This window comes from Callospermophilus lateralis, chromosome 1 (genome assembly GCF_048772815.1).
Source record: "Callospermophilus lateralis isolate mCalLat2 chromosome 1, mCalLat2.hap1, whole genome shotgun sequence".
Lineage (NCBI taxonomy): Eukaryota > Metazoa > Chordata > Mammalia > Rodentia > Sciuridae > Callospermophilus > Callospermophilus lateralis.
This window is the reverse complement of record NC_135305.1, coordinates 125,524,662-125,549,517: the sequence shown is the minus strand read 5'-3', so window position 1 is coordinate 125,549,517 and position 24,856 is coordinate 125,524,662. Positions and strand designations below refer to the sequence as shown.

Genomic DNA, 24,856 nt, shown 5'->3' with positions numbered 1-24,856 from the left:
TTTTTGGATTTCCTAAGTATAGGCTTATATCATCTGCCCAGAGTGAAAATTTGACTCCTTCCTTTCCTATTTTTATTTTTTTAATTTTCATCACTTCCTTAATTGCTCTGCCTAGAATTTCAAACCCTATATTAAATAGGAGCAGTGAGATTGGACATTTTTGTCTTTTCACACATTTAAAAAATGCTTTCTGTTTTTTTCTGTTTACTATTAGGTTGACTTTGGGTTTTTCCTATATCACCTTTATTATATTGAGGTGGATTCATTCTATCTATAGTTTCTTCATAAATGTGTACTGAATTTTGTCAAAGGCTTCTGTGCATCTATTGAGATTACTAAGTGATTTTTGTCCTTAATTTGGTTACTCATTTTGCCTCTGAACATTCCTGCATTACCTCACATGTGAGCTTTTGAGGGACACCACACATCCAAACCATAATAGTCCCTGAATGTCCATATTGGGGACACCAGTTTTTCATTTATTGGGTGTACTGGATGCAGACTCTGAGATGGAGAATGATACTTAGGCTATATTGAATGCAGCCATTAGCTGGCATTTAGAGATTCAGCATCCTAACAGTTTGCTGCAGAGTTGGAGGCCCTTCATGATATCCTAAAAAGGGGAAGGGCCCTGAGGTCATGGCCTCAATAAGTCATTAAACTGAACCTGTCTCAGAAGTGTGTGAACCTGGGGAAGCAGTTTTCTGTAACCAAGATCACTTTGCAGTGAGGACATCTATGTGAGCTCTGAGAAATCTGAGTTTCTCTGGGTGGGAGGGTGAGCTCTGAAGAGGAGATAAAGGCTAATCCCTCTCTGTATAAAATACTGGTCTTCTGTGTTCAGGTTTCAGGAGCCAACAAGTGCTGAGCACCTCAAGGGGCTAGAAATCTGGAATACTGAGCCCATGGATAGGTTTAACACCACAATATGGAAGTCCAGGGACCATAACCATAGAGTGATGGATGTTGCTGTCTGTGTGTATTTCCACTCATTTTTGCTTTCCTTTCTCACTTCCTGTCTCAGAAAACACCATGACAATCTGTCTTAATGGCCATAAAACCATCCCTGACCTACCCTGTGTTGAGCCTAGTTGTATGACTGGGAAGAAAAAGCAGCCTAGGGGTCTTATCTCTAGATTAGTTGAACCAGACCTTTCCAAGGCTCTGCATCCAGTCCTCACTAATCTGGAGAAGAATTGTGACACTGACAGGATAGGGGTTTGTGTCTCACTTCCCTATCTCCTGTGTTACAGTGGGCTGCTTATCATCACCATCACCATATAATGAGAAACAATAATAGACAGCCTCATCCTAAGTCTCAGTTCTTCTGATGGTCAGTGTGACCATTATCCCTGAGCTGGACCCAGAGAATCTCTCCAGGATCCCTGAAGGTCACTTACTATCTTCATATATCATGCATAAAGGGCTCTGTCCTGGATGCTGCTGCTGGAACCAGTATACATATTTTTTTGGAATTTCGTCTCCAGAGCAGGTGATTGTGGCTGTCTGTCCCAGGGCTACTGAGACTGAGGGTGGCTGAATCAGCACATAGGAGACCACAGACCCTGCAAAAGAAGAGAGAAGGCAGGCCCTGAGCATAAGGACCCAAACCCAAGGGACCCAAAAATCTATGTCTCAGATGAGCTTAGAGTTTGGAGAAGGTCTAGCTCATAATCCTGTGGTAGTCCCATACATAGGTAGAGTCTGTGTCAGGGCTGAAGAGATCACCTGTGTAGAGCAAGACAAATGGGAGCAAGAGAGGTGTGCAGGTCATGGTGGAGACACACTGGAACTCTTTGTCCTGACATGCACAGCACAGCTGTATTCTCCAGGCCCTCTCTTATTGCTTTCAAGATGTTTGGGGAAGTGCATGTTTAGTGATCATGCAAATTATACATCCTCTTTAACCACTAATTATGGGAGGTCACTCAAACCATCTTCGGGGACAGAAGAAGAGGCTGAGAAGGTGGAGGTTGAACATTCAACTTTCTCCAAGCTCTTCTGAAGAAAAAACTCAGACTTGACTTCCATGACCTCTGATCATTATCACTTTGTAGAATTTACCCCATGATCACTGTCCCATTTCTCCTGGGCTTATTTTTATCTTGGTCCTGTTCAGAAGGGCTTTTGACCTTTGAAAAGCATGGCCACAGGCTGTGCTGCACCCAGTTGGGAGGCCACTGAATATCCCTGACTCAGCAGAAGGTGGACTATGGGCACTGGCCTTCCTCATCTCTACTCAGTGTCTCCCAGGTGCACATTAGTTTCATCTTTGGCATTTTATTCAATTTTTTTCAGGTTGGAAGAATGCTTTCTTAATCATGACACAAATTAGGCCTTGTTCATTTAATCAACCACCATTTTTTGTGTGGATTTACCACCATTTCTAGCCCCCAAATGAAAATATTTGACATCCTCACTTCACAGTATATAAGCTATAGACAAGCTTATTCTTATTTTTTAATCATCCTTGTTTTCTTGGTGATCTGATTCAAAGTGCCCAAATCCAGACTTTATACATTAAACAACTTTAAAACCTGAATCTCTGTGAAGGTCATCAGTGTCAGTTTCCAGGCCTGAGCAAGGGACCCCAAGTAAAGAGGATTGTCAAGGGACCCCAAGTAAAGAGGATACTATCACTGAAAAAAGGTGAACTCTGGGTGCAGGGCTGTCACCTAAGGCATATGATAGTCACTGTCACTCTTGAGAGTCTCCTCAAAAAGCCTTTGTAAACTCCATCCAGAAACAAGGGACCAGGTGCCCCCTTTCTCCATCTCAGAACTGCTCCTGAGCATAGGAGATGTAGCCTAAGAGATTATTTGCCCATCTGTGGGAGGAAAGGCAGGGAGGACTATGCAGCAAGCTTTGGAAGTGATAGAGTAGAGAAGTCATCTCTGGGATGATTTCTCGACAGCAACAAATGGTGTCCTGAGATTAGCAGGAGCCCCAGGGAAAGTTACAGATCTTGGGAGCCTCGTCTTCTCACACTGTGCTCCTTCCTTCCTAGAGCTCATGAAACTCGTCTGAGTCTCCCCGGTGAATTTCACCTGCTCAGGGGCTTCCCAGGCCGACCCATGTGACGAGGCTGCTTTAGTGAATTTGCCAGGTGAGGTCCTCATTATGCCTGGGCTCTGCCAGTGTCCTGGGGTGACCCCGTGTTAGTCTGACCCTCAGAACATGGTCACTGCAGCCCGGGGCATTGTTTGGACTCTCCTGATGTATGGGTCCAGAACTGAAATAGAACAACTTTCAGTTCCCAGGACCGGCCTCACTCTTGGACTCTGCCCATGAAGCCTCAACCTCCTTCCTGGCAGCTTCTGGATGCAGCTTTGCCGCCCTCTGCTGGTTGAGAATTCACAGAGAAGGAAACTCCCTCTTGCAGACCCCAAAGCCTGTTGTCAGGGTGTCCAGCCTCACTCTGTGGCAGGTGTTCTCACCCTACCCTGCCCTGTGCCTCTCAGATTGGTAGCTTTGCAGCGCATTGCGGGCCCGGGGGCGGGGGGGGGGGGGGGGAGGGGGGAGGGTTCATGGCAGATCCAGGTCCTGTTACCAGATGCTTTGTTTTTGTTAGAAGGGAATCACACTATCTGTAGCCTTTCTCCAAAAGTACAATAGTTTAGAGAAACTGTGTTAAACTCTGCAAGGACTTACATTTCTTATGTATTGAGGAATTAAGACTCATGTGTACCATCAAATGTCGTTACAGATAATGAAAGGCTTCTGTCAATGTGCTCTTAGATTTCTACATGTACCTTATCCTTCTTATACGTTCCTCACTGCTCCACTAGTGGCTTCCATTGTGATTGGTTGATTTTTATTTTCAGCATAACATTATGCTTACCTCTTCATATCCTTTTACCTATATTTTCAATTCATTTTAATAGTGCTTACTATGTGCATAACACCTAATATCTTATATCCATACCAATATACATTGAATTGATACTTAGTTTCAATAAAGTATTACCTCTCCTTGTTTATGATGTTATGATTACAAGTATGATGCACATCCATTTTGTGCCCATTTGCATTATTGACTCAAACTATGACATTTTTCATCTTTTAATTCATATAGTAAAATGTCAGAAACAAATTTACAGTACTACACATTTATTGGTTTTATGTTCACCTATGTAGTTACCTTTACCAGAGGTCTTTAAATCTTCAGGTTGTCAAATTACCATCTCTTGTCTTTGTTTAGTCTTAGGACTCCCCTCCGCATTTCATGCTAGGCAGAACTACCAGATCAACTAATGTGCTCTATAATTATTATATTTGTGCTATTCAGCTTTTTATCACTGTGATCAGAATGCCTGACAAGAGGAAAAATTATTTTTTTTGCCCTTAGGACTCCATGATCTGCTGACCCCTTGCCAAAACATCATGGTAGAAGGGCATGGTAGAATATGTATAAGAATAAAATGAGACTCTATCTCTCACCCTGAATAAAACAATTCAAAATGGATCAAAGACCTTGGAATAAGATCAGAATCTATGCAACACCTGGAAGAAAACATAGGGTAAACACTCTAGGTTTTCATCACAGACAACAAATTTCTCAACAGGACCCCTAAAGCTCAGGAAATAAAGCCAAGAGTTAATAAATGGGAATGACATCAAATTAAAAAGCTTTGGCATAACAAACCAAACAATTATCAATGTGAAGAGAATACCTTCAAAATGGGAGAAAATCTTTGCTAGCTAGTCTTCTGACAGAGGATTTAGATCTATAATATATAAAGAACTCAAAAAATTTTATACCACGAAATCAAATAACCTGATTAAAACATGGGCAAATAAATTAGACACCTCTCAAAAGAAGAAATACAAATAAATATATGAAAAATGACCAACATCATTAGCAATTAGGGAAGTGCAAATAAAAACTATACTGACCTTTCATTTCATACTCAGGAATACAAGAATACAATTAATAATAAATGCTAGGAGGATATGGAGAAAAAGGAACACTTTTACACTCTCAGTGGGATGATTTATTAGTACAACTATTTTGGAAATTGTATGGAGGGTCTTCAAAAGATGAGACATGGAACCACCAAATTACCCTGCTATTCCACTCCTCAGCACTTATCCTGAAGAATTGAAATTATCATACTATGATGATATGAGTATGCCCATATCTACAGCAGCCTAAGAATAGAAACAGGCTTGGAGTCCATTAGTGGATAACTAGATAAATAAAATGTGGTATGTAGTTTATTTAGCCACAAAGAAAAATGAAATTATGTTATTTGTAGGAAAATTAATGGAACTAGACACCATCATGCTAAGTGAAATAAGTCAACCTGTGTTAACAGTCATGTTTTCTCTCCTGCAGAAACTAGAGAGCTAAAAGGAAAAAAGAAAAAAAGGCTAAGGCAGGTGGTAGTCCACCTCATTCTGGAGAGTGTCCTAAAGAGGCTGTGCATTCTCTATTCAGATAAGACCCTGAATGCCCTCCGTCCTCCACTGAGACTGCACCTGAGCACAGGAGCTGCACCCCTCAAGGCAGGTCTGCCTGGAAGTGGGAGGAGAATGAAGGAAAACAGTGCAAACACCTCTAGAAGTGGATAGAGAGGTTAGTTCTAGTACCACTACTGGACATAAGCAAAGGTGCTCTGGGATTGGGCAGAATACTTAGGCAGCTGTCCTGGGTGAAGGACACAGGCCCTTAAGTTTCATCCTCTCACATGTAATTCCCTCCTAGAGGGACCTTGATGTAGTTTCCTCATTGTCTCTCAGGCTTCTTCAAAGATTGACACCTGGGACTTCCTCCAAGGCATTTCCTAGGTGAGGCCCTCACTGTTTCCAGGCTCCTGTCAGTGTCTCGGGGACACACTGTGTGTGTGTGCTCATCAGAATGTGATCACTGAAGCATAGACATATGTTGGATTTTCATGACTTCCATTACATGGAGACCTGTTGAACTCTCTGGAAGGGCCTTCCTCTTGGCCTCCTCTTTTACTGACCCAGCCTCTTCCTGGCTGCTCATGACTATAGCTCTACCTCCCTCTGCTGATGGAGGAGCCTAGGAAAAGTAGATCCCTTCTACAGGTGACTCCAAAGTCCATGTCACCTGAGAGGGTATGTATACAGCATCTAGGCTTACTCTGCTAGCTGCACCCACCTTGTCCTGCCAAGTACAGTACAGAAAATTGGCATCCATTAGATGAAGTTAGGTAGATAGCTTATAGTTTCTTTGACCCTGTCTAGGGGTGGAATGTCCCTTCTTAGTGCTTTCTTTTTTCTTTTTTTCTTTTTTTTTTGAGGGGGGGAAGGTGAGAGTGTTTGCTTCTCAGTTCTTCTGAATAAACAGAAAAGTCCCAAGAAACATGCTGATGCTTCCTATGGAGCTAGGCTCCCATGTATTTGCTGCCAGGACTGGTGCTGCCCCATGGCAATGAGAGCTGCTGTGCAGTCAATGGAAGTACAGGATGTTTTTGATTTAATCTCAGTAGGGCATTCACATCATTATCATCATCAATCAACACCATTTCCATTAGTAATATTTTTATTTAATCACAAACCTCATAGTTCATGGTCAAGGATTTGTATACTATCTTCAGCAGTTCTTTGATAAAATTGGACCTCATTCCCAGGAGTTCACCCCAGCAGCATTGCCTGGACTGAGCTCAGAATCAGGGAAGGCTCAAGATGCTGTGGGTTTGCTCCTGGGGACATGAGAGAGGGGAGGTCTTGGAGCAGGGGCAGAGGGAGGGGAGGCATACAGTTGAGGGGATGCAGTGAGGGTGGTAGGAGGGAAGCTGGGTCCATAGAGGGAGGGAGGAACCTGGAGATGCTGCTAGGGAGGAGCTGGAGCAGGAGGGCATCAGGTTTCATTCCTGGCCCAGTCCAGACAACAAAGAACCTTGGGACATCCATTCCTTTTATCTGGACCCTGAACCCAAAATGATTTGGGGCTTCATTGACTTAGTCATTCTATCCTGGGGGCACATGTTATGCAGGACTGTGGCAAGTTACCCAACATCACTGAGCCCTATACTTGGAGAGAGTTGAGTGTGTGTGTGTGTACACACCTGTGTGCATGCACATGCATGCATATCTGAAAACATCACATGCTCTTCCCTCCAACTCTGTTTTATAACCCAAGTACCTAGTAATTCAGGCAGTGCTTTAATTTTATAGGAATCAAGAAACATTGGCCATAGATGGGCATCTGAACATTTACACTGGGAATTTAGGAGCTGCACATACATTCTTGGTGTAGTATGGCCTCCAAGTTCTCTAAATTCCCTTGTTGGAGACGGTAGCTCTCCTCTAATTGGGTGTCCCAGACACAGACTCTGAGATGGAGAATGGTGCTCAAGCTGTGTTGAAAGCAAAGAGGGAGGTAGCAGTGGGCAGAAAAGGACAGTGATCCTATAAGGTGGCAATTAAGGACTCTGCATTTCTACAGGAATCTCTGGACGGGGAGTCCTTTCAGGACATGATAAATAGGGCAGAGCTCTGGGTTTGTGGCTTCAAGCAGTCATTAAACTGAAGCTCTCTGAGAAGGATGTGAACCTGTGACTGTTCTTTGTAACAGACACCACTTTGCTTGAGGGCAACTTGTGAGCTGCCAGAACTCTGAGCTTCTATGGATGGGAATGTGAGTATATTCCAGAGTATCCTGTATCATGGTTGGTGTTGTTCAGCATCCCAGGCTGCCAAAAGAACAAAGGGACTCAGGAGCTGAGATGACCAGTACAGTTCAAGGGAATAATCTAGAATATTTGGGCTGTATAGCAGCAATATATGTGGGACCAGCTATTCTTAACATATGCCATCAGGGAATGGGAAGACATGCTACACATAGAAAGTACTGAGTTCTCCCCTAAATTCTCAATGTAATTTTAACATGCTTCAAATCAACTTATTTTTCTTTGATTTCTAGGAAATGAAAATAGAGTCCAACTTACCAGGTTCTCTGGGTTATGAAATAGAGTTGGAGGTCCAGATCAGTAAACACAGAAATATGGTTACCATAAGAATAGATAGATGACTCAGTCTATCTGATAAATTATTCCTCAGATCTCATTTTCCTTCACAAAACCTTTTCAGAAAACACCAGGAAAGCATAGTCCTTCCAGACCTAAATCTATGCTGATCCACCTTCTGCAGATCCTAGATAGAAGGCTGGGAGGAAAGGGTAGGTTGGGTGTCTCAGATCTGGATGGGCTAGGCCAGACCTGCCCATGGTTTTGTATTTGGTTCTGCTGGGGCTGGGTGAAAAGTGTGACATAGATATGGGCAGGTGTTTTCATCTCACTTCTTCATCTGCCTGAGTCACTGTGAGCATCATTAGTGTTATTCCACATCTGAAAACAGTACTCAGCCTCATTGCCAGCCTGGGCCCTGCTGATGGTAAGCATGGCTATATTCCCTGAGTTGGAGTCAGCAAATTGGTCAGGGATCCCTAAGGTTTGGTTGCTCTCACCATAGATGACCAGCATAGGGGTCAGGCATGGCTTCTGCTGGTACCAGTGCTCAGCATATTCATTGACAAGGCCATTTCCAGAGTAAATGATTGTGGCCATCTGTTCCAGAGCAACTGACACTAAGGCCAGTTGTGTCAGTTCAAAGATAGCCACAGAGCCTGTAAGAGAGGAGACAAAAGGGTTCCTGAGAATAAATGACCCATTCCCAACATTTCATGCTGAGGCTCTGCCTGGGCTATGTCAGGGTATGGGGTGGGTCCAGTTGAGCGTCTTGCAGGGGTTGAGTCTAGGGACATGACTGAGCATGTCATCTGTGCCGAGAATGAGGGGAGCAGAATGGGGATCTAGGCCATGGTGGAAATTTCCCAGAGCTCAAAACCTGGTATCCCAAACACACCTGGGCTCCCCCAATCATCTTATGCTCTTTCATGGATTTGGAAGTAGCTAATGTTTGGTGATTTTGCACATTTGCTCTTCTCATGGGACAGCTGATTTAAGACTACTGGGGAGCCTTCTTCCAAGCATTGGGGATCAAAAGAAGACAAAGAGGGAGGGTTGGAGGCCCAATTTACTCCATTTGCACTTTTGAGCATAGAATCAGCCTTAGTCTCCAGGGACCAAGATCAGAGGCACCTTCCAGGAGTTGACCCATTACCTGTGTCCTGACCCTCTGGGCTATGGTATGTGTTGGGCCCAGCTCAGTAAGACTATTGACCTTCCTAGAGCCTGGCCTGGATGGAGCTAGGAAGCTGAGACCACTGATAACATCTGACTCAGCAGAAGACCCATTACTTTGTCCTCCTGCACTCTGGGTCACTTAATTAACTTGTGTTCCCTGACTGCCATTTCATTATAATATGACACTGTTACATTTCACTCATTTTGTGAAATGAGTTAATAAATGTCTGTTTATTAAGCATCTCCTGCTTTTTTGATTCTTCACATTATCTAGTGTAATTTCATAGGTGGCATTTGTTCCCCTCTTTGAGAGCCTCCTTCCCACAGTAGACTGTCAACAGGCACTGGGAATTTCTTTCTTTTTCCCTTCCCGTTGCTTCAGTATTGTACATCATACAGTCCAAGTGCAAGAAACTGAACTTGCCTGAGGAATGCATTGAGTCCCCATGGTTTTTGTGAATTTTGTCAGCATTGAGATTGCACACAGCTGAGCTCTTGAGGGAAGGTGGTCAGGTGTCCCTCCAATCAGGGATAATGTCATGAAACCAAAGAAGCCTCATGATCAGAACATTAACCAGAGGTAGATGAGAGTCCGTGTTACTCTATAGACTGACCATAATCACTTTGACTAAGCAAGGAAATAAATGTGGGCTCAGCAAGGTTATATATATATGGTGAATACTCAGCCAGTTTTCTACTGCCCATTGGCTCATCCAGCTGCTCGTGGGGGCACTGCCCTAGTCAAACCCTGAGTGGCTCAGGGCCTGGGAGGGTGGACAGATCTGTGCCCTTTGGCTGCTCAGAAACTACCGGCAGAAATACTCCAGATTTTAATCAACCAAAGTGGCCTGTTTGTGATCTTTAACCTGAAGGAAAACTTGAAGGATTATTTAGGAGTAAGGAATTTCCCCATACAAATAGTCTACCTGACTTAATTTCTCATTAGTTGGATAAGGAACTTGTAGCTACTATAACCTAAGTGTGATTTTTCAATGTGTTTTTTTGAGCAGAGCATGATTTTCTCTCATGGGTGTCCCCATTCCCATGAGATATTAGTACTAATGAAGGCATAGTGGAGCTAGAGGAAGTTTCTGTTTCCTTTTTAAAAATCTACTCCCTGACAATTTGTCCTTAGGCACGGTGGAAGAAAGTGCTGACAATGTGGGAGCTTTGTTCAAACCCTGTAGGAGTTATTTTTGGTGAAATGATAACATGAGGCTCACAGGAAGCCATGGCCTTCACAGTCTGGGTCACACCTGAATTGAGCACATCCTTCCCACTGGAGAGGTGGGACTTGTCCTGCTGGCATTTATCAGAAGCTCCTTCCCTGTTCCCAGGTTTCTATGGAGAACAGATTCCCTTCCTTCTCTAATTCAAGAGATGGGTCACTGGGAATTCCTTAGGGAAGTCAAGTTCCTTGCACTTGGACTATATTATGTACAACACTGAAGCAATGGGAGGGGAAAAAAGGAATTTTGGGTATGTCTTGGTAGCAGTATAATCTCTTCTCTAGGTATTACTATCCTAGGCTCATAAAACTTCCCCCTTCTCTGTACATCAAATTCTCAGGGAAAAGAAGAGAAGATGCCTCATACTTGTTCCAGGTTGTGTTAAAGAGGTAGAAAAAGACTGTCCTTTTCTCAAGCACATCTCCCAGATCTCTCAAAGGAAGAGCTCATAAGCCTGAAACTCTGTATCCATCCTCACTGCAGCACACATAGAAAGGGACCCAATTAGAATTCCCTTTTGCCTGACGGTTTTTCCAATGATTATATCTCCCCATCACTAACAACTCACCTGCTGCTGCTTCTGCCACTGTTCCCTCCTTGCTTCTTAAGATGCAATAGTGGCAGAAGATGGGAGCTATGTGACCATTCACTATTGGGTTCTCTATATTCAGGGTGGAGCTGGGTAGCCACAGCAGTAGCTAGAAAGCAGCAGACTTCCTCAACAGTTGTTTTTGGTTAGCTTTTAAATTCTAGAATTTTTTTTTCTTGAAATCTAGGGTTTTTGAGTGTGAGGCCCCTGGTTTCTATGATGGGAAATACCTGGCAAGTAAGAGATTTCTGTTCCATGCCCTCTATCCTAGCACTGATGTGAATAGCATGCCCATTTTTTGGAAAGTGCTTCATGTTTTCTCATTCACCCTTTGACTCTAGTGTATTTCCTCTGCAACATCTCTGGATTTCTCTATATACCTGGGAATTAATGTGCCCATTGTCTTGATCATCACCCTGTTAATAAAACCTCATTCAGGGATACTGCCTGTATGTAAAGTCAGCCATCTTGTAGGCCATGCAGAACAATCCTTATGGCATTTGCAAGGGTTGGGCTCTCACTTCTAGGTGGAAAGCCAAGTGCTGGAAGGAAGTCTAATTTTTCTCATTGGAGGAATGCAGAACCTCTTGTGAAGCCAAGGATTGATGGGTCATAGCTGTCCAGATGCCAACCCTGGTCTTTCTGAAACCATGTTTCTGAGGAAGACAAAGATTTGGCATAAGTGGGATGTTAGACTGTGCTGATTCGGTATGTCTTGGTAGCAGTATAATGTCATTGTCATTAAAAACACTTACATGTGGCTAAATAATAAATAAATGATAGGTAGAAAGAAAACCAAAGGACAGGCAAGAAAATGCAATTTATTGATTGAAAGGCTTGTGCTTCTCTTCATCCTTTCACTCCCAAGCTAGTTCTGTCTCTTAGGCCTGCCACTTACCAAGGTGGTTCTCCCAGGGGTCCCACTCTCAAATTTCTGGTAAATCTACAAATCTTCACTTACAATTTTAAAGTTACTGAAAATCTACCACTTTTAAAAATTGCTCCATGCACTGTTATTTCACCCACAAATACATCCATTTTTAGAGTAGCTGCACTGGAGGGAGATACAAATTCTAAGATAGAAGGTACTTTTCCAGGAACCTCAAATATGTGGGACTTTATAATATTATCTACTATTCAGATATCAGAGACCACATTAGCCTAATGATCCCAAGAACTTCCCAACCACCATTAAACTGTCTTGTGATCAACAGATTGATGTCATCCCCACATCCCTTCCCATGCCTACCTCTCATTAAGTTTCCTTTAAAAGAAGAGTTTGAGAATTCCGAAAGTGTTGTTTACTCTTCAGATGACCCCTACTCTCCCTTGAATGTTTATTTTTCACTTTCCTAAATCATTCGCTGTACCTTTAGCTGGTGCTTTCTTCAACTCATTTCAGCAATATTTTTTGAGATCCCCACTCATCATAATTTGAGGTCCCCCTCTTTGGTAACTCCTCACATACACATGAGGATGTGTGTATGCTCACACACTCACACACAGATCCATATACATAAAATTTTATGGGAAAAACATGAAGAACAATGTGTGTTGACTAATTATATGTACTAGGACATGGTTCCAAATATGGTGAAATAGTATTCCAGAATCTATAACAGCAGGAGAAGCCAAACTGTGCTCCCTGTGGTCCTGCCCACAACCTTGCTGACATGCACACTCTTCTGGACATTGCTCTGTACTCACCACTGGGATCAAGTCACCTGCCCTGTTTTTTTTGAGGGCCAACTGTTTCTTGATGGATCCTGGAAAATATTAAAATGACTGCACTCTGGTCAAGAGAGAGAAAAGACTGTGTAAGGCTCAGAGGTCAAAGTTTGACAGGCTAGCCCTTCTTTATAGTCAAAAGACCCTTGATTGAGTGTCTGGATATAAAATATTTTGGAGGGGCTGGAGTTGTGGCTCAGCAGTATATAGAGCTCACCTAGCATGCATGAGGCCCTGGGTTAGATCCTCAGCACCACATAAAAATAAATAATAAAAATAAATGTGTTAAACAAAACAAACCTTTAAAAATATTTTTTGGAAAAAAATGTGCTCACCAACTGTAACAGATTCTGTTGCTGAGACTTGTGCCAATGTGCTTTCTTAAAAGCTTTACAGCTTGCTATAATCCCCCCTGTGATATCCCCCTAACAACCCAGCATGTGTAGCTTCATGTATGGACAGACCTCATAACCAATCCAAATTCTTCCAAAACAACTTGGTTAATGCAATGATCAGTGAAAGTTTTTTTTTTTTTTTTTTAAACAAGTCCCTTCACCTGTTACCTTGACAAAAATCTTGCTTGGTTTCTACCTGAAACTATATTTCCTAATATGCAAATATCTGTTCTGTACCTCAATAGAATCTGTCTTTGCTTTGAGCTTAAGCTTATTTATCCTTTCTTGGTTTGCAATCCTCGGTTTTGACAGGATCCTGCTGCACTCAGCGGTTACCAGGCACTGCCATTCTCACAGTACCCAACTTTCATTTTCACCCAAGGAAACCTCCATCAGCGTCCCTTCAACAGACAGAAATCCAGATGGATCCCAAGGCTTAATAGGCCTCTGGGGTACATGATTATCTCAGCCCAACCGTTTTCCCCTGAACAAATTTTTCCCTGGGCTGCTCTCCTCTCTCACAGTCTTGTCCCCACTGGCTGATATTGAAGAACCACAACATTATGTTGTCAAAATGACCCTGATAATGACCCAAGTTACCTCTCCTTAGTGATGTCCTTGGAGCAGAGTTGTAGAATAAGGGAGTTTGCAAGGAGAAAAATCATGGGTTCTGGAGAGGGATGTGAGGCTGTAACTCCAAGACCCTGAAGAGGAAGAGGGGAAGTACAGAGGTTTTGGCTTCACTTTTCCTTTGCCTGTGTCCCTGTGGTTTACCCTCCCTGGCCAACAATAGTATGTTTCTTTACACCAAAGTACTTGGCCTTATCCTCAGCCTGAGTGTTAGCAGTGCTTAAGTAGTTGTTAGCCCCAGAGTTGGAATCTGTGACATGCTCAGAGATCCCATCCCCCTCGCTCTGGTTGCCATCACTGTTCATCTTCATTACTTACTGAGGCCTCTTTCCTGGCCTCTACTTTACCACAAAATGAAGTAGTTGATGTGTTCACTGCTCAGGATGTAGGTGACTGTGGCTGAGGCTCCCAAGTGAGGCAAAAGCAAATGGGGACTGGATCAGCACAAGCAGGGCAAAAAGACCTGGGAACATACAATTTTGTGAGTGACATTGAGTCTTCAAAAGAATGGGAAAGACCTAACCTTAGGATCTGTGTTTGGAGGGAAGTAGCAAGAAGGTCTCTATATTGCTTTAGGAAGTTCTGACCTATGGAGAAAACAAGGAGCAAGAGGTAAATGTGAAGCCAGTCCTTGGTGGGAGGTGTTTCCAAACATTATGTCCTGAGGTGCCCAGCTGGGACTGGACTAGACAATACTCTTTTTCATCCTGTGTTCTTACAGCTAGAGAAGGGAGGAGCAGTGGATGCAAATTTGTTCTTCTCTTCAGCAGCTTGTTTTTCTATGCTCTTGAATAAGCTCTGAGCCTGGTGGCTTTGTGCTGGTAATGTTCTAATTTTAGAAGAAGGGCCACATGAGGCCAGTTGCAATGATGTGTGCTTGGAATCCCAGCAGCTTTGGAGACTGAGGCAGAGGATTGTGAGTTAAAATCCCGTGTCAGTAACTGAGACCATAAATATCTCAGTGAGATCCTGTCTCTAAATAAAATATCAAAAAGGCTGATGCCCCTGGATTCAAAATTTGGTATCCCCCCCCAAAAAAAAATAGAAAGCACACAACGATGTCAGGGGTGGAAAGTGCAGTTCACCTGGTAGCAGTAGCCTCAAAGGAAATCAATGAATAAAATGAGGCCCTCTGTACTGGAGAATTTCTAGGCATTCCCAGCCTAACAGTGCCCATTGCTGCCCACAAGACAAATGACACTAAAATTGCACCATTAGTTTATGCAGAATTACCAATTCTGAACTCTTATTGTATTGCAGCCTCTTTGATAGTCATCTTAAACAAGACACTTCAGGCAGATATTTGCAATAACCCAACTTTATGCTTGGGCATAATATGTCCCCCTTTGTTCTGCTGAAGGAATTATTATTCAGAAATTAAGAGATCTTGCTTAAGGGGCTGGAGTGGTAGAGCAGTTGCCTAGTATGTGTGAGGCCCTGGGTTTGATTCTCAGCACTACATATAAGTAAATAATATAAAGGTTTATTGATAACTAATCTATATCTATCTATCTATAGGCCACACATCTATCTATATCTATATCTATCTATCTCTATATATCTATGTATATGTATGTGTATATATATATATATATATATATATATATATATATATATATATAGAGAGAGAGAGAGAGAGAGAGAGAGAGAGTAAATTTCTCTCTTTTCCAAAGAGAGAAAGTCTATCAAGAGTCCTTCCAGGAGACTCACCTCGGAGCTGTCCTTTCTGGCCATCTATGCCCTGCTTCCCCACCCATCTCCTTTTCCTTCTCTCAGGCCTTCTGGAACCTCTTGTCAGAAGCCTCTCTTTCTTTATCCAAGTGCACTTTTCTCCCTTACACAGGGAAGGGTATATTTCTTCTACTCCTTCCATGGCATGTTACAAACAAGAACCTCTGGAACTATGAGGAGAGACTGGCATCCTGGACTTGAAAGCATAATGAGAAGGCACATGATCATTGACAGAAATAGGGACTCTGGGGCTTGAAGACCAGATAAGTGCTGCTGGGTTGGCCCAAGCTCTGAACTCAGGCAAGTTCCTCCTATTCTCTGAGCCTCAACTTCCCCATCTGTGAAAAGATCAATGCTTGGATCAGAGGGGTGTTGTGTTTAAATGACTTAATTCATGGGGAAATCTGGATCTATACACAAACTCAGATGCACACAGGTGCAGGGATGGCCGTAGTCTGTGCACTAGTCAAAGAAAAGTACATCCTAACATTCCACCCTTCTGCTTAGTGGGTTTTATGTGGCAGATACATGACCCTGGTCCTCAATAACAACAGGAACTAAATGCAACTGATGTCCACACTCTGTGATGAGTGTCCTCACTTCTCTAGCCTTCTGTCTTTGCCAATGCTGTCTGTGAGAACCTAGTGCTAGAAGGATGTCCATAGCTCTCCAAGAACTAGAAACATGATCAGCAATGCTTTAAGAATTTTTTTTATGTCTTCCACCTGCTGAAATGAACCAAGGAATGGACAGTCATATCTTACAGAAATCCAGGGACCATGACTGTAACACATAAGAATCCCTCTGATTGTACTTCCACTCTGACCATCACCCCACTCCTCAAATTTTGGGGGCTGGAAAGCAGCAGGTCAGTTGGTCCTGCAAGCCAGAAATTCTTCCCCCATCCCCACCACCCCTGCAGAGCCTGGCTAGAGAACTGTGGGGAGAGGGCAGTCTTTCCTCTCATCTGAGTGACCTGAGCCCATCTTGCTCATGGATTTGTCTCCTTGCTTCTGGTGCTGGAATAAAAGGACAGCTGATAGGAAGGAGTTTGGGTCTCACTTCCCATCTGTGTATGCCAGTGTGAGATGAGTACCACTGCTGTCCCATGACTAAGAGTAACAGCGTCATCCTTGACATGTGCTTGACAGACAGGGTCTTCTAGCTGGTGCCAAAATATCTCTCTGGGATTTGTGAGGGCTGCTCACTTTGCATGTCATTTTATCAGGGATCTGACATAGCATGTGCTGGTTCCAATGGGTATATTCTTTGTGCAGTGCATCACAGAAGCTGGGGAGTATGGCTGTCAGTTCCAGGGGCACTAAAACTGAGGACATCCATGTAAGCTTTTAGGAGGCCAAAGATTCTATAAGAGGAGAGAGAAGAGATGGCCTCAGTATGAAGGATCCATTCTGAGTAGCCAAAATTATACTGTGTCTAGGTTGAGCATAGTGTTTGAATCAGACCCAGGTCGGGGTACTTTGAGGGCTGAACCTAGGGATAGGACACAGGCAGATCAGTTACACAGAGAGTGAGAAGGTAAACAGGAGAGTGGTCCAGGCAATGATATTGATGTCCCAAACTCTGTGTTTTGAAATCTATAACACAGCTGTTCTCCTCCAGGTCTTTCTCAGGTCCTTTTGGTCAATAAGTGTTTTGTTATTGTGAAAATTTTCGCCTCACTGAGGGTTATTGGTTAACATTCTACCAGAAATGAAGTAGTGCATGAAAATAAAGAGGAGGGATAGAACCACAACTTCTTCCATTTGCTCTCAGCAGGAACTTAGCCTTGGACCCCAAGGCCACTCATGACAGTATCCCTCTAGAGTTTGACCTGTGACCATCTTTCTTTTTACTTTAGGCTATGATATATCCTGAGTCTAGCTCAGCAGGGCTATTGACCTTTCAGGATCCTGGCCAAGGGCTGAGCTCTATCCCTTTGAGATCATTCAGGACACATGGCAGCAGAAGGTGGACCACTGATCCATGCCTTCTGCCTCATTCTCCTCTCTGGGACTCTAGATGAAGTTTGGTCCCCTCCTGGTCATTTCACTAGAATGTGGCACTGTGTCATTAGAATTGTTGCTAAATCATTTCATACATGGCATTTGTTTGATAAAGAACCACCTGAATGTGTGGACTTATCATACCTTGCAGTGTCATTCAGCATGATATTCTCTCTCTTCTATGACAGCCCCTTTCCACAAGAAGCTGGCATAAAGAATGTATCCTTACTTTTTATTTTTGCAAAATAATTTACATAATCTTGTTATTAGTTCTAGAAGCCAGAGCTGCTTGAGAAAAAAAAAAAAACTAAAATTCCCATGGTCATTTTGAAGATTGTGGCCTCACAGTTGTACATGGATGATCTCTAGAGGGTGGGTAGATAAGGCTCCTTCCAGCAAAGAGGATCCTTTCACTTAAGCAAGTTCAGGCCCATGGTCATACCTGAGTCCCTGAGTCAAGTAAAATTCTAGAGCACTCTACAGAATCTCCTCAAGGAGGCTGTGCATGTTCCATCCAGGGAAGGGGCCCACCTGTTATTAAACATGATCCAAGAGCCTTAAGGGTTGATGTGACTGGACAAGGGAGGAGAGGCCAGAGATGAGTGGGAAGGCATCTCTGCAAATTCTTAAGATAGAGGGGTAATATCTGGAACAACTTATAGATCATGATCAATGGTGCCCTAGGATTAGGCAGGAAACCCATGCAGTCATAGTGGAGAAAGGACACAGATCCTGGGAGACCTACATTCTCACACTGACCTCCCTTCTAAGGTACCTGGACCGAAGCTTTGTCTTTTGAGTGATTTTCAGCCCTACAAAATATACTCAGTCTGATACCTGGAGCCTGGTTCCTCCGGCACCATTCTTAGGTGAGTCTTTTTCTATGTTCTGGGCTTCTTTAAATGTCCTGGAGAGACACAAGAGAGTCTGCCCTCAGACCCTGGTTACAGTAACCCAGGGCATTGGTTCGACTTTCCTGACTTCCAGTTCAACGCCTGACCCTTGATCACCTGTTGAGTTTTAGAATGTGGCACTATGTTATTAGGATTATTGCTATATCACTTCATACATACATACATTTCATACATGACATTTTGTTTGATAACGAACCATGCTGGCCTCCCTATTTGTCTCTCTTGGGCATCTCTATCCTCTGACTTGGTAGTAGTACCTCTGCTGCTATCTGTTGGTGGAGGAAACTAAGACTTGTGGTTTCCTTTAGGTGACATCAAAAGCCTCTGTCATCTGCAATAATGTGGACAAGAGTAATGCCTCACTGTGCCAGCTGCACCCTGTATGCACAGCACAGAGAGGCAGCATTTGTCCTGTGCCCAGAGGGACACTGGTATAGTTCCTGTAACTGAGTCTTAGTTTGAAAAGCTATCTCTCAGCCTTGTGTTTTGATAGAAAAATGGAGCTTATAGAATAAACTATAGCTTTTCTGTAAAGTGTCCAGGTCCTCAAAAATTTTGTAACACATTTTGGGGCCATTTACTGCCTCCACATTATACATAGAAATCAAGACTGAAGCTTTCCTCTGCTCTAATAGCAGTAGTAGCAATGTCATCAGAACAGCTGTTGCTCTTGCACAGCAGTCCAACCATGGGTATATCACCATAACCATCACCATCTTCTTCCTCCTCCGCTGCAGCTATTTTACTCCATCACCCACATTTGCAGTCCATAGTGGAGGACTTTCCCCTCTTCCCAGTGTGCTCTTTCTTCTCTCTGGGAGAAGTGTTCTCCCATCATACAGAAAAACAACTGTTGGTTGATACCATTTTCCACATTTCTCTGGAAAATGGACAGGACTCCAAGAATTCTCTCACTCAGTGAGATCCACGCTGTGAGCCTCTTTTCAGTTAATGGACCCTTTCTGTTATTGAATTAATTAATTTGAAAAAGAATTAAAAATCCATATAAGTCTTCCAATTTCACAGTGGATATAGTTGAGGCCCAAGGAGACTCTATTGCCAGGACAACTGAGAACATTGTTGTCAACCTGAGAAAATTACCCAGGTATCCTAAATGTATATCTTGGTCTCCTTGTAGCAGGATTTGTCTAGGTTGTCTGGGGTAAGGGGAGGGCATGAAGGCCAGGTTGGGAGGCACAGCTGGGTGATGCATTATAAATGTGCAAACTCTCGGATGCACACAAGTGTGGTGATGGCTTTATTATGTGTATAGGCTGGAAGAGGGTCCCTATATTCTTATTAGATGGCTTTATGTTGCAGAGACCTGGTTCAGTTCTAGAGACATCCCCAAGATGTGTACAAACAGAACTACAGCCAACTTCTTTGTCTTGTCCACCCTGTGATGAGTGTGTATCTTCTCTGGTTGTCTCACTGTGATGAGCGTATATCTTCTCTGTGATGTCCCACTCTGTGATGAGTGTGTATCTTCTCTAGTTTTATTTTCTTTTTTCTAAGAAAAGGTTAAAACATTATTCTTTTTTGATTTCCAAGTGATTGAAAACAGAATAACACACACACACAAACACACACACACAAAAGAAGAAAAAGAAAGGAAGGAAGGAAGAGAGAAAGAAAAACTTGATGCTTCTGTGACATCCTGATTCTGGGAGGAGGAACTTACCTATGCAGTAAGTATAAACATGATTAACACAGTCTTAATAAATTATGTCCACTAACCTATTTGCTTGGGCCAAGGTGTGGAAATTATCACCTATACAAAAGAGGGATCATGACCACTGAACACATGTCTGCCCCTGACTGTCCTTTTACTCAGGTCGTCTTTCTCTCCTATGCCTCAGCCTAGAAAATACCAGGACAGAATGGTCCTGCCACACCTAAATCAATACCTGATCATTTTGAAAATAATTCATTCATGACTAGAGCTAACTTAAGAAAAAAAATTGTTAAGGCTTACATAGTTTAGCAGCTAGGACTAAACTTAAGAAATAAAGATTTAAATAAATCCTTCAGTGACTCTTCTATTATTGATTGATATCACATTTAACTAAAATATATTCTATAATTTGGAAATATAGGCACATTATTAAAGAATAAAACCTGATAGTAAAAAAAAAAATTAGGTAGAAAACCAATCCATGAGTTTTAATCTGTTTTTGCCTGTGTGAGAAAAAAAAGATCTTTTGTTTTGATAAAAGTTGTGAAATAACTAGTGAGCAAATAAAAGTCATTTTTAAAAATTATTCAAAAACAGCACGCATTCCTCGTTGTTCAATTAATGATTTAAATTCTTATATTTCTTTTAATTTTTTATGAAAAAGTAACTTTGTTTTTTCCCTTTTGCAATTAATTTCAAGTTTATTCATATAGGTGATGAGAATTCCTACCAAATGTATGCCTGCCAAGTATTGAGGGACACCAAACTTCATAGTTTTATTTTGCTTTTAGAAACCTCAGGTTTCAGATTTCTCTAACTTGATAAGTCAAATTAGCTCCTTGGAACCCTATCCTGTATACCAGTAACATATATAAAAATGCTCTCTCACTGTTTTCAGAATCCACCCTCAGGTCTAAAGATTCACAATTAACTTTTCTTATCAAAACCATGACATTTATGTTACCAGCACATTAAGTCCCTGTAATCCAAATTGCCAAGGAGATAATTGAAAGCAATCACAATTATCTGTGAGAATATTCAATAAAAGTTTTTTTCTTTTCTCCAAGAAAAGGTTAAAGCATTATTCGAGAGGAAGAGGAGGAGGAGGAAGAGGAGGAGGAGGAGGAGGAGGAGGAGGAGGAGGAGGAGGAAGAGGAAAAATCTAGGAGGAGGAGGAGGAAAAATCTAGGAGGAAGAGGAGGAAAAATCTAGGAGGAGGAGGAGAAAAAAACTAGGAGGAGAAGGAGGAGGAAAAAACTAGGAGGAGGAGGAGAAGGAGGAGGAAAAAACTAGGAGGAGGAGGAGGAAGAGGAAAAATCTAGGAGGAGGAGGAGGAAAAAAACTAGGAGGAGGAGGAGGAAAAAAACTAGGAGGAGGAGGAGAAGAGGAGGAATAAACTAGGAGGAGGAGGAGGAGGAGGAAAAAACTAGGAGGAGGAGGAGAGAAAAACTCCCTCTAAGATATGCTAGAGGTAATAATTTACAACAGTATATATAATGTTTAAGCTTCATCTATTAAGGAACAAAATTGGTGTTAATATGAAATTACATGAATTCTGCAGTTTAAAGACACACCAAGAGAGAGTGATAACTTATCCCTAAATTTCATAGTTAAAATTTTCCACATTAATAACATTATGAGAGTTTTTTTACCAGTATATGATTAACTAAAAAAGTGCTTCCTTTCATAATCCTGGTAATCCAAAAACAAAAAAAAAATACATTATTGTAAACAGCACACTGACAAACTGAATTCATTTGTAGTTTGAAATCATCCATTTCAGCTGGGCATGGTGGCCTGTCAGTAATCCCAGTGGCTTGGGAGTCTGAGGCAGGAGGTTGGCGAGTTCAAAGCCAGGCTCAGCAATGTGAGGCATTAACCAACTTAGTGAGACCCTATCTCTAAATAAAATACAAAATAGGGCTGGGGATGTGGTTCCATGATTGAGTGCTTCTTAGTTCAATAGCCAGTTCCAAAAACAAAACAAAAAAATCATACATTTCAAATGTTTAGATTTTTATTTTCCACTCTTGTAGAGCTACTTTAAAAAATCCTTTTGTGCCAAATTTTCAAAGTGGTACAGCAGAGGACACATTTTAAAGTGATCCATGATGAGTATGCTTTCATAAAGTGTTCCATTTAATGTGCATAAAATACTTAATTACCCAATTATATTTTACTGATTAGTGATACAATTAGGTTTAACATTTCATAAAAATGAAATATCTGATTCTTCTCTAAATTCAGCTCAACCAGAAAAAAAACAGTCTACTAATTTGGAAGAAAAATGAATAAATACATATTTTATATATAGATTGCTCAGGAAGAAAGCAAACAAAATACCAACTCCATATGTTGAATGTCACAATCCTTAAACTTCTAAAAATAGCATATGAAATGCACATAAAACAATAGAAAGAAGATTATTATGGACTTCAATACTATCAGTTATTAATATGGCAGACTTGTGACAGCTTCATGAAGACACTGGAAACTAATTTGTTTTCAACTAAAGACAATTTTGGACTTCAATGAGAAAGTATATGTGAAGGTTATTTCCTCTATTTTTACTTTGTGCAATAGAAATATGCATAGCATAGTGTATTTATGACCAAAACAATAGATATTTTAAAGTGAATAGATACTATTTCTAAATGTTGTTAGGAATAAGAAGGCAGCACTGATTTGAGGTTATGTTCTGTCATCACTGATAGTTGATTTTGAGTCGTTTATCTCAGCATTTGTTCTTTAAATTAAACTTTTCTGAGTGATATAACTTACGACCATTATTGTGGCTTATGGACCACAAATGAGACACATTCATGGTAGTGTTTTATCATAGAGAGATCCTTCACAGTATATGTTGACAATAGGGATTCTTTGTCCACCTCTACCTGGAATATATATTTCAGAACAACATTTTTTATATACTCATAGCTCAATTCTATGGAAAGTTCTTTGCCAAATTTTCAAAGTGGTACAACAGAGGACCAAGATGTATCAAAATTCCACCTGGCTTGAATGTTTTCCATATTGTATCAATATAGTCAATCACATTGTGAGCTGTGCCTTTTGCAGAAAGAGGCAGCAGTATAGTGCCACCTATTGCATTATGAATAAATCTCCTGAAAATCTCCTGCTGTCATACAAAATTTAGAATCAGGAAGAAGACTGTGGGGGTCAATGTCAGGGACAAAGATGGGTGGTATCTGATTTGCTGATCTTCCATTATTGCTAAATTGATAGATCCAGAGATAAAGTTTATGTTTATTAATTTTAGAATAGCTGTTCAGAACAAGGTTGGAAGAAAAGAGAAAGAAGGAAGGAAGGAAGGAAGGAAGGAAGGAAGGAAGGAAGGAAGGAAGGAAGGAAGGAAGGAAGGAAGGAAGGAGGGAGGGAGGGAGGGAAAATTCGCATCTCGACAAGCATCACCTAGCACAGCTATTTCCCAGTCCAGTTTTCCTAGTCCAGCAAGAGGTACCAGGATCTTTTCTTTAGGGGGATCCCATCTGTCTTTTAGAAGAAATTCAAAATTTATTTTTGATTAGTTCAAAATCCAGGCATAGAACTGCACTTCCACTTTCTTACTCTTACTGAGGTCACCCAAGCCTCCCCTGCAGCCCTTGTGCAGCTGAGAGGGGGTCAGTGGGAGGCATCAGTATTGCTGCATTGCCTTCTTGGCCCTAGGTATCACTGCCTTGCTGCTCCTAGCTACTGAAAGTGCTGTGGCTGACTGTTTTCCCCCAGATGGCACTCGTGGCAGACATGTCCTCAACAAGCTGCCTGCCCTGCCCCCACTGCTCTCAGGGTTCCATACACACTGGGCTCTGAAGATCTTCAGCTGCAGCTTGTTATCTTGCAGTGGTCTTCAAGAAGTGATTGATGTTGCTTTCAAGTATATCAATTAACAATAAAGTGCTTAAATGTACATTTTCATGGTATAATTAACAAATTTGCATTAATGTAAAGCAAAACATTCTTAGGATTTGTCAAACTAATATTGAGTGTTATCTTTGTAGTATGTGAAGATTGATGTCAAAACATTGTTTGTAATTTATAAATTTATGTTGCTTCTAAATGTATCTTCATTACTTGTGTTAGGTTGTATAAATAATAAAACATTTTAAGGGAAAAAGTTTCATAATGCAGTACCCATAATTATATTTCCTCCTGGATCTTGTGTACAAATGTATATATTTTTTCTTTGGCTTGAGTTTCTGTCTAGTTTGCTTTTTGCTAGTGTAACAGAATACCAGACAGAACGTGAATGCTGGGAGCAATTCAAACCATAGCTGCCTACAGCACAGTGTGTAGCAGGTGATACCAAGGTATGGTTATTCACGTCTATTCATCTGGTGGTAGACTTATGATCCACATACACACATCACCCATATTAGTCTCTGTTTTCTTTTTCTATAATAAAATGCCTGAGACCAGGTAATTTTTTAAAAAAAGAAACTTATTTGTCTCCTGGTTCTGGAAGCTGGGGTGTCCAAGAACATGGCCCTTGTGTCTGGTGTGGGCCTTCTTTCTGCATCACAATAGAGTAAATTCATATCACATCTCAAGACTAGGTAAGCATGCTAGCAGGGGTCTTACTTCCTCTTCCTACAAAGTCACCAATGCCTTCTTGGGCATCCCCTTTATAATGTTCTTATCTAATCCTTATTATATGCCAAAGGTCCTACTTCCCAAATCTTAGAAACAGAGTTTAGAGATTAAGTTTCCAATGTGTGAAATTTGGGGATCAGGGATACATTTAAAACATGTCAATATCTTATCAAATCATCTATTCTCTGACACTGTCTATACCTGGACATCAGAGATATATGTAAATTGACAG

At 41.7% G+C, this 24,856-nt stretch overlaps 1 pseudogene; it reads right to left on the bottom strand.

The window, feature by feature from the left end:
• Positions 1 to 22,799: 22,799 nt before the first annotated feature.
• On the bottom strand, positions 22,800 to 24,405 carry LOC143398469 (carnosine N-methyltransferase-like; annotated as a pseudogene).
• Positions 24,406 to 24,856: the final 451 nt, after the last annotated feature.